The sequence below is a fragment of the Rhinolophus sinicus genome, chromosome 1 (assembly GCF_057876585.1).
Source record: "Rhinolophus sinicus isolate RSI-liver-muscle chromosome 1, RSI-T2T, whole genome shotgun sequence".
NCBI lineage: Eukaryota > Metazoa > Chordata > Mammalia > Chiroptera > Rhinolophidae > Rhinolophus > Rhinolophus sinicus.
In genome coordinates this window covers 164,371,695-164,385,655 of record NC_142501.1, presented here as the reverse complement: position 1 = coordinate 164,385,655, position 13,961 = coordinate 164,371,695, and the positions used below count along the sequence as shown (strand labels likewise).

At 40.8% G+C, this 13,961-nt stretch overlaps 1 protein-coding gene across 3 annotated transcripts in view; it reads left to right on the top strand.

Annotated features, from left to right (window-relative positions):
* The window catches only part of RASGEF1B (RasGEF domain family member 1B), a 533,671-nt gene that overhangs the window by 198,720 nt on the left and 320,990 nt on the right, over positions 1 to 13,961 (top strand). The window lies entirely within an intron of this gene.

Sequence of the window (13,961 nt, the reverse complement as noted above, 5' to 3'; positions counted from 1 at the left end):
CCCTGAATGTCTTTGTCTGAAAACATATGTGCTCAGATGGTTGCCAACCCAGCTGCATATACAGAGAACCTTAGAATCCCAATCTAGATAGCTAGGATGTTCTGATAATCTAGTTTTTCAAGCTGGTGAGTAGCCCAAAGTCTATGCTCCCACGACTTCTAGTTCTAGAAAAGCATGAAGGTTAATTAAGCAAAATATTAGTCTCTTTGTTTCTGCAGACACCAATCAGTTGCTAGAGGAAATCCATGTTTATGTTTCTAATGCTCCTTATCTCTGTGACGTGCATTTCAGTGGTGTCTAGATTTAGAGGATTGAGAGAGCCACAGTGTCTGTAGATTCTTATCTTGACCTCCATTCATAAATAAAGGAAGCTAAATCACTTATTGAACAACCCCTTCAACATCCGTAGAACCACACTTGCTACCTCAGCATTTTAAACGTCGTCTTTTGTCTGTAAACTCTTTCTAGTAGGATCAGTGAACACCTGGTAAAGTCATAACCTGGTCAGGAAAACCTGCCAGTTTGGTTTCAACTTAATGTTATTTTATTGCCATTTCTAATTGTGAAGTAAAAAAAAAAAAAAAAAAAAAAAAAAAAAGATTTTACATGAAGGAATAGGCATAATTCCAGGAATAAAGGAAAACTGAAATTAGATTGATTTTATGTATGCTCTTGGAGGATAATAGTGATTGATTCAGGGGAGATTATGTTGGAGTTAGCATGATGTAGTGAAAAGATGTAGATCTTAGATCTGGTTTCATCATGGATTTGTGTGGTTTGAGGGCAATATCTTAATTTCAGCATCTATTTCCTCATTTTAAAAATGGTTCCAGTAGCATTTAGGCCCAATATACAAAGTGTCTGTAAGGATGAACTATATACCTCCTGGAATGGCACGAACATGGATCCCTTGTGTGAGGGTGGAGAAGAGGAGAACAAGGAGGGCAACAGAAAGAAGACCATCTTTGCTGTCTGTAAGGTCCAAGGGAGAACAGGAGGGGAAGGTTTTAAAAATTGTGCAGTTTTTATGAAGGGAAGAAGAGAGAGAAAGATCCAGTTAGGGGAAAGTTTGTTATGATGTTTCAAGCCTCACTAATGAGAGAAGCTGGGGCAGTGCCACTCTTTATGAATCTAACTGTGGTGAGCCCTGTATACTTTTGGCTTCTCAAGGGCAGGGACCACTATGTATCATTTCTGTCATCCTAGTACATCCAGATCAGTTGCTGGAACAGAGCAGTTTTCAATAAATGACTGTTGAATGATGAATAAATGAATGAAGGGATCCAGGGTACAAGTCAACTACGTGAGGACACAAAGCCATCTCCAGATAAATGTGTTGCATGAATGAGTAAGTGACAACTCATATGTGACAATTGTGCACTCAGGTTAATTTGAAGGCTGTGAAGGATACAAATGGGTGAGTACCGAACAGTTCAAGTGCAACCCCCAGTGAAACAGCGGGACATTTAAAGAACATTTTTAATCCCTGCTGCTGCTGCTGTTAGGGCTAGTTTAGGAATTTATTCATATGATAGAGGAAGTGGCCATGTAAACACAGTTTGGGGACTTCCAAGTGATAAAGGAATCTCTTTTGTACTTTGATTCTAAAGATTTGCCTTCCAAAAAACGAGGGCCATTTGTAAAACCTTTATCACCAAAGTGATCTGCAAAACATGCACTGGAAAGTAGCAGCAGGCGAATTTGTACGATGTTTCCCCGAAAATAAGACCTAGCCAGACAATCAGCTCTAATGTGTCTTTTGGAGCAAAAATTAATATAAGACCCAGTCTTATTTTACCATAATATAAGACTGGGTGTTATCTAACATAATATAAGACCGGGTCTTATATTAATTTTTGCTCCAAAAGACACATTAGAGCTGATTGTCCAGCTAGGTCTTATTTTCAGGGAAACAGTAGATACACGCAGAGCTATGTTAAGAAAGTACTGAAAAGTCTGACCTTGAGGCATTTGCCACAAATTTAGACTTTAAAGAACTGTGAACCCACCAGGGCCTCCTTCATACACTGTCAATGCTCTCTTTACATTTGTTGCATGAATGAAGGAGTCAAGGGAAGTTGGATCAGAACTTCTAGCACCTTCTGTTCTTCTCTGTAGCTTACCAAAACACAAACTCCTAAAGAGATTGGAAAAATAGTGGATTGAGTTCATGGAAGATTGTGATATTTAAACAGCTCCATTCACAGATATGTTTAGGACATGGCATGGGAGAATGAGCTTATCTGCAGGCCTGTATTTTTTATTTGGGAACAAGGAAGGACTTTAGCCAGTTTACGGAACAGCCAGCGATAAGCAGGATATAGATATAACTCTAGAAATCATGTAAGTAAGCATATGAAGTCATGAGCTATGCTTTAGGGGTAAAGAATGAGAATAGTTGCATTTCTTGGGTTATCTCTGAGGGAGGATATTTTTTATGCCAGTTGACAAGAAGAGTTTGCCATATTGCTGTATTACTAAACGGGTTGACCTTTAAAAGCCATTCAAGATCTCAAGCACAGCTATACGGACTTCTGATAGTTATGACGATGACAGAAACTATTCCTGCATCCACGGGTTGGAACACTTGCGCTTGGGCCTGATACGCCTACAATTCCAAAGGGGAAAATAGATCTGCTCTTAATCGACAGGAGGGATAGACTGCTATTACTAAGGATTTCCTCATGGAGCTGCCCCCCTCCCATGGCTGCAATGAAGGTTGTTACCCTCACCAAGATGGCAGGCCACGGAGTGCATAATGGCCAGCCCTACTAAGTTCATTAAGGAATTTCTTGCCTCCACAATTAATAAAACCTGACTTCTGATTTCAGGTATCAATTTATATCATGAATCTAGAAGACATAATGCAAAGTCCATCTGCCCTCTGCATCCTGTCCTCACACTAATGGTACAATAGAACATGCTGCAGCCCTTTCTACATGAAACCTGACATGCTATGTATCTTAACACTGCCAACTAATTCTGTGTCTAATAATTTACCACAATCCTCCCTTCAGGAAACCCTACAGCTTCTCTCCCTATTTTTTTTCTTATTGCACCTCCAAATACTACCACAACCCCAATATCTGGCAGGTACCTGGAAAAGCTACCAGTTACTTAAGAAGATCTGCAAGGTACCCTTTTCTAAGTCAATAAGCAACTCAGTGCCAATTCTTATAGACTCACCTATCAAGAAAACATCTGAATGGAAGAAACTTTATATTCCCAGATACAGATTCCCAAATACAGAACCTGTCCCAGGCAAAATTGGGAGGACCGCTCTTTGGAACTATTTAAAAGCAAGAAAAATAATGACATTTCATTGCCGCCATCCTGTGCCTGTGGACCCATCCTGGCTTTCACTGCTCACTGTCACATATGGTCCTCAGAATCTTTGCTCCCACTCGCCATTCTCAATCTAGCCGTCAGAGCCTATGGTAGAGAAACAAAGTATACGGGAGCAGACTTTGCCACCACAGAGAGCAGCAATACCTTCCAAAACTAGATTCCAGGGGTTGATATGGGCCACAGCCCACCACTCATCTCAGTAATTCCTCAGTCATGCCAGTGTGTGCCATCTAGCAAATCCAGGGTGGTCTCAAGACCCACTGCCCAGAGAAGGGTCATGGGAGAAAGGCATGCAACAACTTTCACCCCATCTAGCCTTTTAAAATAGAGCCAACTATGAACAAAAGGAACAAAGGCTAGCAGGTGGTGTTCAGGATTTCCACTGGCACCCTCCTCAGATTCTGACCACTTGCCTTCACTCTGTCTCCAAAATCTGCCTCAGATCTGATTTCAACAACCACCTGCACCCCTTTCCAGATTTGTCATGCTTTCTACCTGTTCCACCAGGATTTTGGACTTCTGTCTTTTAAGTCTTCCAGCTTCACTCACCCACCCCACTTGTCTTAGTCCACTTGGGTTGCCATTAGGTTGGTGGAAAAGTAATTGCAGTCTCGGGCCGTGAATTTTAAGTCATTATGACTAGGCTCAAACACATCTTTATTAATCAAAATAGGAACTATTACAATCAACACATTTTTGCCAACGAGAAATAAGTTTGTTTATTCCTATAGTGTAAAAATCTGTGCTTCGGGATTTGATGAACTCTTGGAAAGCATTTTCTGCATCCTGCTGGTTGTGGAAGTGTTTTCCCTGCAAAAAGTTGTCGAGATGCTTGAAGAAATGGTAGTTGGTTGGCAAGAAGTCAGGTGACTATGGCAGATGAGGCAAAACTTTGTAGCCCAATTTGTTCAACTTTTGAAGCATTGGTTGTGCAATGTGCAGTCAGGTGTTATGGAGAAGAATTGGGCCCTTTCTGTTGACCAATGCCAGCTGCAGGCATTGCAGTTTTCAGTGCATCTCATCTATTTGCTGAGCATACTTCTCAGATGTAATGTTTTCACTGCGATTCAGAAAGCTGTAGTGGATCAGGCTGGCAGCAGACCACCAAACAGTGACCATGACCATTTTTGGTGGAAGTTTGGCTTTGGGAAGAGCTTTGGAGCTTCTTCTCGGTCCAACCACTGAGCTGGTTGTCAGCAGTTGTCGTATAAAATCCACTTTTTGTTGCATGTCACAATGCAATCAAGAAATGGTTTGTTGCGTAGAATAAGAGAAGATGACACTTCAAAACAACGATTTTTTTTATTTTCGGTCAGCTCATGAGGCACCTACTTATCGAGCTTTTTCACCTTTCCAATTTGCTCTAAGTGCCAAATGACCATAGAACGGTTGACGTTGAGTTCTTCGGCAACTTCCCGTGTAGTTGTAAGAGGATCAGCTTTGATGATTGCTCTCTATTGGCCGTTGTCAACTTCCCGTGGCGGCCACTGCGCTCCTGTCTTCAAGGCTCTCATCTCCTTTGCAAAGCTTCTTGAACAACCACTGCACTGTATGGTCATTAGCAGTTCCTGGGCCAAATGAGTTGTTGATGTTGTGAGTTGTCTCTGCTGCTTTATGACCCATTTTGAACTCAGATAAGAAAATTGCTCGAATTTGCTTTTTGTCTAACATTACTTCCATGGTCTAAAATAAATATAAAACAAATAGCAAGTAATAAATCATTAGCAAAAAACCATAAAGCGAGAAATCTGCATTAAAAGGATGTATAGCATAACCTCATTTTAAAAAGAATGTATTCCAATATCAAATGGCAAATTTCAACAATGCAAAAACTGCAATTATGTTTGCACCAACCTAATATAATGAAAATACCATAGGTTGCGTGGCTTAACCAACATTTATTTCTCATGGTTCTGGAAGCTGGGAAGTCCAAGATCAAGGCACTGGCCGGTTCCATATCTGGTGAGGGCCCATTTCCTGGTTGATAGACAGTGGTTTTCTTGATGTGTTATCACGTGGCAGAATGAAGGTAAGAGAATTCTCTGGAGTCCCTTTTATAAGGGCACTCATCCCATTCATGAGGGCTTCACCTTCATGACCTAGTCACCTCCCCAAAGGCTCCACCTAGAAATACCACCCAATGGGGGTTAGGATTTCAACATATGAATTGAGGGGTGGGGTGCACAAACCCTGTTGTCCATTGCAGCTCTTGCCCACACAGACCTGTACATGCATGCACAGGCGTGCACATAGCACATATATTCACATGCATACACAGGTACAGGCCAATAGAATTATGATGCAAGATGAAGCAGGAGTGGAAATCAGGGGTCAGATGATGAATGACCTCCTAAGTAGTTTGGGTTTCAACCTTCAGACTGTGAAGAGTCACTGAAGAATTTTAAGCAGGAGACTGATCTGATGTGCATTTTAGAAAGATCTCCTTTTGTAAATGCAGCATGGAAGATGATTTAGAGCCCATTAACACTAGAAGCAAATGCTACTGTATTAGCCCAAGCCTCTCCTTATTACCTGACTTTCAGCTCTTTAATTTACAAAACACTCTCTGCCTACCTCTGCATTCTGTATGCCATATACTTGTTGCTCAATCAACATTTAAAAAACTAAGCCAAGAAAGCAAGCTGGATCTGAACAATGGATGTAAATAAGATGTTTGGAACCATTAGAGAAGGAAGAGGAAAACAGGACCAAGAAAGGGGGTGGGGTAATAAGAAGATGGGCCTTTACTTGGGACAAGGATAGATGAGAGTGGATAAAACATAAAGTTGCTTGGGAAAAGTAAATGCTAGTTAGAGTAGGCACATATGACACAAAAAGAGTAAAGTGAGGGAGAAAGACAATGCAGATTATGTGGCTGGAGAGAAGAGCAACTTGATGTACATTTAGTTCTAACAGTCAAGCTGAGTACAAAGGGGAAAGGCGTTGTTCATAAGGGAGGACAGGTGAGCTGTACCAAGGTGAAATTTCTCTTGCATGGTGAGTGGGAAGATGTAGTTCATGAGAAAGAAGAGATTTCTGAGTTTATGTCTTCCTCAAAAGATACCTAAAATGAAAAGTTATTTAAGGGCACGCACCTTTCTACACTGTAAGAATGACAGTCTGGGGGAAGAAGTTAATTTATACCTTGTGAAAACATGGTGTCACCCAAAGCAACCAGTATCTGACATATGAAGCCAGCGACTTAGAACAAATTGGCCAGAATATGGGATTGAAGCACATCATTCAAATAGAATTTAAAATATGAACATGAAACGAGAAAGGTGATTAGTGGAATCCACAAGAGTTATATGCTACAAGTTAACAATAGATGTGAAACGTCAAGTGAGTAAAATACCTTTTGAAACTTTAGCTATGGAAACAATTGATTTTTTTCCCCCTAAAGACATGAAGGAAAGTTGGCAGGTAAAAATTTGAACACAATAGAATTATTATAACAATGGCGATAAGGGATAGTCAGCTTATGAAATGAAAGGGAACAATCCAGGTGACACTGAGGAAAAGCTGTGAAGCTAGAAATTTATATTGTGGAACTGTCTCATGGGCAAGGAAAGTGATAAAAATGGAAAAGTGCAAACAAAGCTAAGGCACCAAATATGAAGAAAAAATATTTAACAGCAGACATAGTAGCTCAGGAAATGAATAGCACAATCAAGTTTTGAAGAGTGTGAACACACTAAGGTGTATGAATTCACTGTTGTGCTATTCAAAGCTTTTGGAGGACTATATGGGAGAACCTTTGGCAAGTAGGGTGAATGAGAAATAGAGAAATGAGTGTGAAAGAGTAAGAAAGATATTAAAAATAAGAGGCCACTGCCATTACTGAAAATTTATTACAGCAAATTTTCCCTGCAGTGGTTGGCTAGATTAACAAACAGCATGTCACAAGCATTATGTGCTGGGGAAAATATGAACTGAAGGAAAACCCCAGAATGTTCCAAAGGAAAAGACAGAATGTATGTTATATTTGAATTAATGATAGCTTTTGTTTGATCCAACAGATTATGATTACTTTCCTTTAAGACCATGCAAAAATTTATGATGCTGGTAAGATGTGTCGACATATCTTTAAGTTATCCCCAGCCTATGTGGCCAGTTCATGTGGCCATTTCTAAAACCACTGGTTAGAAAGGGTAGGGAATGAAAACAGGAGGGCAATGAAACATGGTAGCCAGTATATAGCTTTAATTCTGTGCGTGGTCTATTGGTAATCATTCTGTTAGTGGGGGTCACCCAGTGAATCAGAACAGGTAGGAGACACATATCAAGAAATGTATTTCAAGGACTTGGGCACACAGTTGTGGGGCTGGTTAGGCAAGTCCAGAATCACAGGGCAAACGCTCGGGAAAGGAAGACAAGAACTCGCAGACAGGTGCTGAAGCTGCCGACCATGCTGGCATTTCTTCCTCTGAGAAGCCTTAGTTCTGCGCTGACGGCCTCTCAACTGACAGACTCAGGCCCACCTTGATTATCTAGGATGATCTCCCCAATAGTCAACTGACATGGACTTGAATCACATCTACAAAATACCTTCACAATAGTAGCTACATTCGTGTTTGAATGACTGGGGTGTTGGCCTGGCCAAGAGACTATCAAACTCTCTTAAGGAAATTTGATGAGAATGAGGTGTTAAAAGAAAAGGGATATCATTATAGGAACTCAGCCAAGAGGCCTGCTGGGCACTTACTCTGACAATAAAAGAAGGGCAGAATGCATTTAAAATATATGACTAGAATAGGGAAATGCCTGGATGGAGCAGAGTCATTAATTCAATCATTTACTTAATCATTCCGTTGCTCATTCATCAAACATTTGTTTCTAGCTGATGGATGAGACACTGCAGTTCTAACAATAAGGCACAGCCTCTTCCAATACGTAGCTCCCAGCCTAGTGAGAAAGCCGTAGAAGTAAAAAGTCATTTACAGAATGTATGTTTTAGAATACAAAATGATGGACGTGTGTATATCCTATGGGAACAGCAAGGAAGAGCAATGAGGATGGTAGATTGACATGAACTTATACTGAAGGTGTAGATGTGGGTGATAGGCCAGTGAGAATTCTTAGCATGTATGAGAAGAAGATGAATAAAGAAAATGGGAATAAAAATAGAGGCATAAAAAAAGTTACCAAGCATGAGAGGGTGACATTTCTTATGCTAATTTTCCTCTTACATATTCATGACGTGGCTCTCCCCAAGAGTATGTGTGAACCCACCAACAGTAATGAAGATCCTTTTAGGGCCTGTGGAAAAGTAGCACAATCTCAGAGGGCAGCTGTGCGTCTGCTAGTCTAGAGGGGAAAGAACATGCTGTATAGCATTTTTTCACACTTCAAGGTTACTGAATTTCAACTTGAAGAAGCCAGAAGAAAAGAAGGATCATTCAGTAGGCTAACTGAAATACCAAATGCCTGAGTCAGCTCAGAAGGCTCCACTGGAAAGAAATATTTTTATAGTCACTATATCTATCCCTGAAGGCACCAGGTTATATCCTCCTTTCTCCCCTGCCCTCCAAAATAGATCCCCATTGTATTAACTTGGACTCTTGTTTGTAAATAACAGAAATCAATTTAAACAGGCTGAACAAAAGATGATTACTTGTAAGAATGCAGGAATAAATCATAGGATCAAGGGATGGTGGGGATGTAGCCAGATCTCAGAAAGGGTCTGGGCCTGGGACTTTCACCCTGTTCCGCCTTCTCTCCTTTCTGCTTGTTAGCTTCGTTCTTTCTGGGGACCAGCTGTCTTTGGTCTCCAGTCCACATGGTGGACTGTCTGCTGTGTGTGGAATATCTGCTCCAGAGTTAACGATTATAGCTGCAGCCACACAGAGACTTTCCCAGTTCCAAATCTGATTGGCTTGCTTTGGATCAGGTATCTGTCCCGTTCACCGGTTATGGCTCAAGGCTGGGAGTAGAGAGACTGGTCTGTAGTGAGAGATGCGTCATGGGCTAGTTAGATCTCTCCAGGGAGACGTCTAAGTGAAAGGAGATAGGAACAACATTGTACACTTTTAGTTCGACCTGTGAAGTTCTTGACTCCTATATTTATTCTTTTTCATCATGACCTGTGGGTGGTCAGGATAATGGGTGGGCCTTATTTTCGTAGCCCTAGAAAATTATGATGCCTGAGATCCATAGTGAAATCTTCAGGAAACAACAGCCAATGGGCTTCATTTGTTTTTCCATTTTAGTAAAACCGTAATAATGTAATGACGTAAACAGCAACCCTTTCCTCCTCTCGACTTCAGACCACCTACAACAGGAATTAAAAAACAAAACCCAATAGATTGTTATGTTTTCACTTAGCTCGTCCTATGTGCTCGGCATTGTGGAGCTCACTGCCTGGGATACAGAGGAAGCATAAGACATGAGCCTTGCAAAATAAAAGGCTTATTATCTATTGGAAGATTGAAAGGAAGGATTGAGAATAAGGCTGTATTCTATCACATTCGCATTCTAATATAACATGTTACTATGATACGTATATTATCACTAAGTACTAGAGGAATAAAATACTGGGGACACTGTTCTCCCCAGGCCTCATGTGTACCTGCTGGGTCATTCTTCCAGGCACAGAGAGGAAACGCTCCCCCTGTGCACCCCTCCTCCTTCCTCAGGGAGCGGAGAAAGCCTGGTGGGGGAGCCCTGAGAAATGCCTGGGTGGGTAGAAGGTGATTGTGAATGCTGAAATATTTCTGAACCTGACTAGTGGGTTTTGAAATCAAATTTATTAGCCTTCTCTTTCCATTACGCCATACTGCCTCTCCACAGATCTGTAAGTGATGGTAATTACTGCATTTTTCTGAGCTTTAGCCCTTGTTATAGTCTTATAATGATAATATATTTCACAGAGTAATACCCTTAATAAGAATACTCCATATAAGATTAGGTGAATTGTCTTTGACAAATTTGATTTTGAAAAGCCAACAGGAAAAACCACAGCCCAATGAGATTAAACGCTGACTTAAGTCCTCAAAGCGGGAAATTGCTAGAAGGTTAATTTTGCCTTTATCGCTGCTCCCCTCCCTACGCCCAGAGCCCTTTGCAGCCGCTCTCAGAGCCTGCATGCAGAGCCTCTGAAGAACCTACGGGCTCCTGGGTGAATGGCGGCGAATTCCAAAGTGAGTTTTTTCCACTTACTGTTATTATCTCTCAATGGTCCTTATGAAGATCAGTTAAGGAGATGAAATTTAAGTGAATGAATTTAGCGTTTTGTGGGGAAAGATGATCAATAGATTTAAAAATAATTTAGTGTCTCCTGGCTCTGGATCATTTTTCTTCTTTTACAAATAGTTCAATAGAGCAAAATCTCTATTAATTTTTGGCAGGAAGAGGCTGTTCTAAATTTTTGGTGTATCAGTAGTTTCAGAAGTGTGGTGTTGCAAAAAAATTATCTCAAAAATGCCGTTAAATTTTTCAAGCTCAATTTGAGGTTTAAAAACAAACCTGTCACATCATACTTTTAGGGAAATGGAATGAAGTCTCCCTCAGAAATAGTTCCAGAAAGGCAGATGGATCTGATTGTGGTTGCTTCCTTAGCGTGTGAAGGAAGCAACTTTTGTTATATGGACTCACTGGAAAAATAGCCACAATTATATTATAATGAAGTAAATATAAAATATAAATTTAATGGTAATAGAAAATGCAGTGTTTTCCCTCTTGTCTACAGTTTACCCAATGTAGTACATATAATATTCTGTCTGAGGTTATAATGGTTAATTTTATGTGTCCACTTGGTTAGGCTACAGTACCCAGACATATGGTCAAACATGGCTCTGGATGCCTCTGAGAGGGTGTTTTTGGATGGTATTAACATTTAAATTGGTGGACTTTTGAATAAAGCAGATTGCCCTACATCTAATCATTTGAAGTCCTGAAAAGAACAAAGATTGACCTTTCTCGAGCAAGAGGGAATTGTGACAGCAGACGGCTTTTGAACTTGAACTGCAACACTGGCTCTTACCTGGGTCTCTAGCTTGTGGCACCCCCGGCAGATTTTAGAATTATCAGCCTTCATATTTGCATGAGCCAATTTCCTAAAATAAATAATCTGTCTCTGTCTCTGTCTCTGTCTCTGTCTCTGTCTCTGTCTCTGTCTCTGTCTCTGTGTCTCTGTGTCTCTGTGTCTCTCTGTCTCTGTCTCTGTCTCTGTCTCTCTCTCTCTCTCTCTCTCTCTGTCTCTGTCTCTCTCCTTCCCTCTGTCTCTCTCAGACACACACACACACACACACACACACACACACACACACTCCTATTGGTTCTGTTTCTTGGAAGAATCCAGACATAGAAAGGTTGAGTTCCATTATTTTTTTTTGAAAACAGGAAGAGAGAAAATGAAAATGAGGGGGAAAAAAAGGCAGCTCTCTTTAAGAGTAGCACCCCTTAAGAATGTATCTGAATAGTATAGACTCTATTACTTCCTTTAAAACACTGCCTCTTGAATACGTAACTTTATAAATCATTTAAAAGGTGCTTTATTTAAGCAAGCACTTAATGAATTGGAACAAAAGCTGCAATAAGAAGTAGATTATGTGGGGCACATTTTAACAAGTATTAGATAGTGAACTCACGGAAGACAAGGTCATTTGCATCATATCGGGTTCAATCTCTGATCCATTGTATTGAAATTGCTGATATTTGAGTGTGTCTGACCTATAAAAAAGCAATTAAATGTGGTTCAATCTAATAGAAGTACATTTTTTATATGATAATGGCCAGAAAAGAGCATTTCTAGATGATTTCCCATATAAATAATTTCCTTGATTTAGAAGCAGGTTTGTTTGTTTTTTAGGACCAGTAAGGTAAGTATAAGATGGAGATAAATATTTTATGTGAAGAATACACAAACTTGGGCAGGATGATTGATTCTTTTAAATATTTTTCACCAAACATTGAAATTTCAGCTCTCTCTTGAGTACACTGCAATGCCTCTGAAGTCATGGATGCAATCTAGTCCCCCTCTTAATGTAGCTTCTCATCACCTAAGGCACCGTTTGGTGCAAGTGGACTGGCTGTGTGCCAGGTGCTCATGTTGGTTCTGTTGAAGTGCCAGTTGATGCTCAGTGTGTCTCTTAGGTGGTACTGATATATCTGCACAAGGATCATTTATGACATCCCCGGTGATCCCTAGTAGGGCAAGATCCATAACAGTCCCTTACATTGGGGTTGCACTTGAGAGTTTAGAAAGCTCATTCTCCTTTCATCTTCACATAAACATCATAGATTGAATACATCATCTTCCCCATATTTATAATGGAGAAGATGCACCCCAGACAGCTGAACTCACCTGCTGAGGTTCCATGACTTAATGGAAAGAGCTGAAACGATCAATCACTCTGGGCACTGTTGCTTTTCCACCTAGAGATTGATTTCCAACTTGCCTGCAACTTGCTCTCCTCCTTCCACTTTGGTTCTACCCATTATGTGGATGAGTTTGCCACCTGATCCTACTTATGTAACAGGATCATGTGAACATTTTCAAGGCCATGTTTCCAAGGAAAGTCTCAGCAGTTTCCTGCTGCATTCTGGCGAATGGCCTCAGCTTGTTCTTCTTCCAACATACATCATCTGCTGACTGTGCAGACTTCCCGTAAAGCATGTGCACTTTGAAAGCGCAGCCATCTGCATGCAGCAGAGCTGGAAATGTGGCATGGAAGCAGTCGGCTGTTTGCAGTAGCATCTCACTTGCCTAGTGTATTCAAGGAAGAGACAACAGCAGGATATCCAGGTAGCTGTTGTGCAGTCAGCTGAATTCAGAAGCTGCAGAAAATGTGGGAAGAAAAATTTGTGGGGGACTCCTTAAGGCCCTGCCTCACGTGCTAGGGAACAGCAGGGAGTCAGTGGGAAAATGTGGCCGTAGTCCAGCCTGGCCGAATGGAAGAGTCCTCCAACGGAGAAGGTGCTGAGGGATGGCTAGTCTCAGCAAGAGCTGTGCCTAACTCTGCCTTGTGTCTGCCGGCGGATTTTGCATAGGGCCCAGACACACACACACACACACACACACACACACACACACACACACACACACTCGTGCACGTTAGAATCAGCAGCGTGTTCTTTGTGGTCACAGAATAACACTGAATCTCTAGCTAAGAAATAGTTATCTTCCTCTTTCTTTCAATATGTTTTAGCACCCTTGCTGGGCGCTTTAATTCTTTAAATTAAAAAAAAAAATTGCTGTTCTCTTTTGCTATTAGTTTATCTAAATCTGTTTTCACTACTGTATAAGCTCACAGAGTTTGTGAATATACCTTTAAATTTAATTCACAATACCCTTAATAATAGATTTTCTTTCTTGTGAATTTATTTTTCAGGCTTTTACCTAGACGTTTATAGTTGCTGTATTATTTCTGGCTGAGTGCCACAGGGAAAATTCTGGCACAAAACAGACATTAGCCAACTAGAATACAAGGTCAATCTCTTATCTTCCTAATTACCACCCATTCCCACTGACAAAATAGTCAGATCTTAAAGAAAAAACAATCTACCTGAAAAGTAGAGGTAGTGTTACCTGGCTGGGTGTGCTGTGTCAGAGGAACTTTCAGTGCCAACTTTCTGGTCGGTACAGCTGCAATGATAAGGTGACCTCTGGCCTT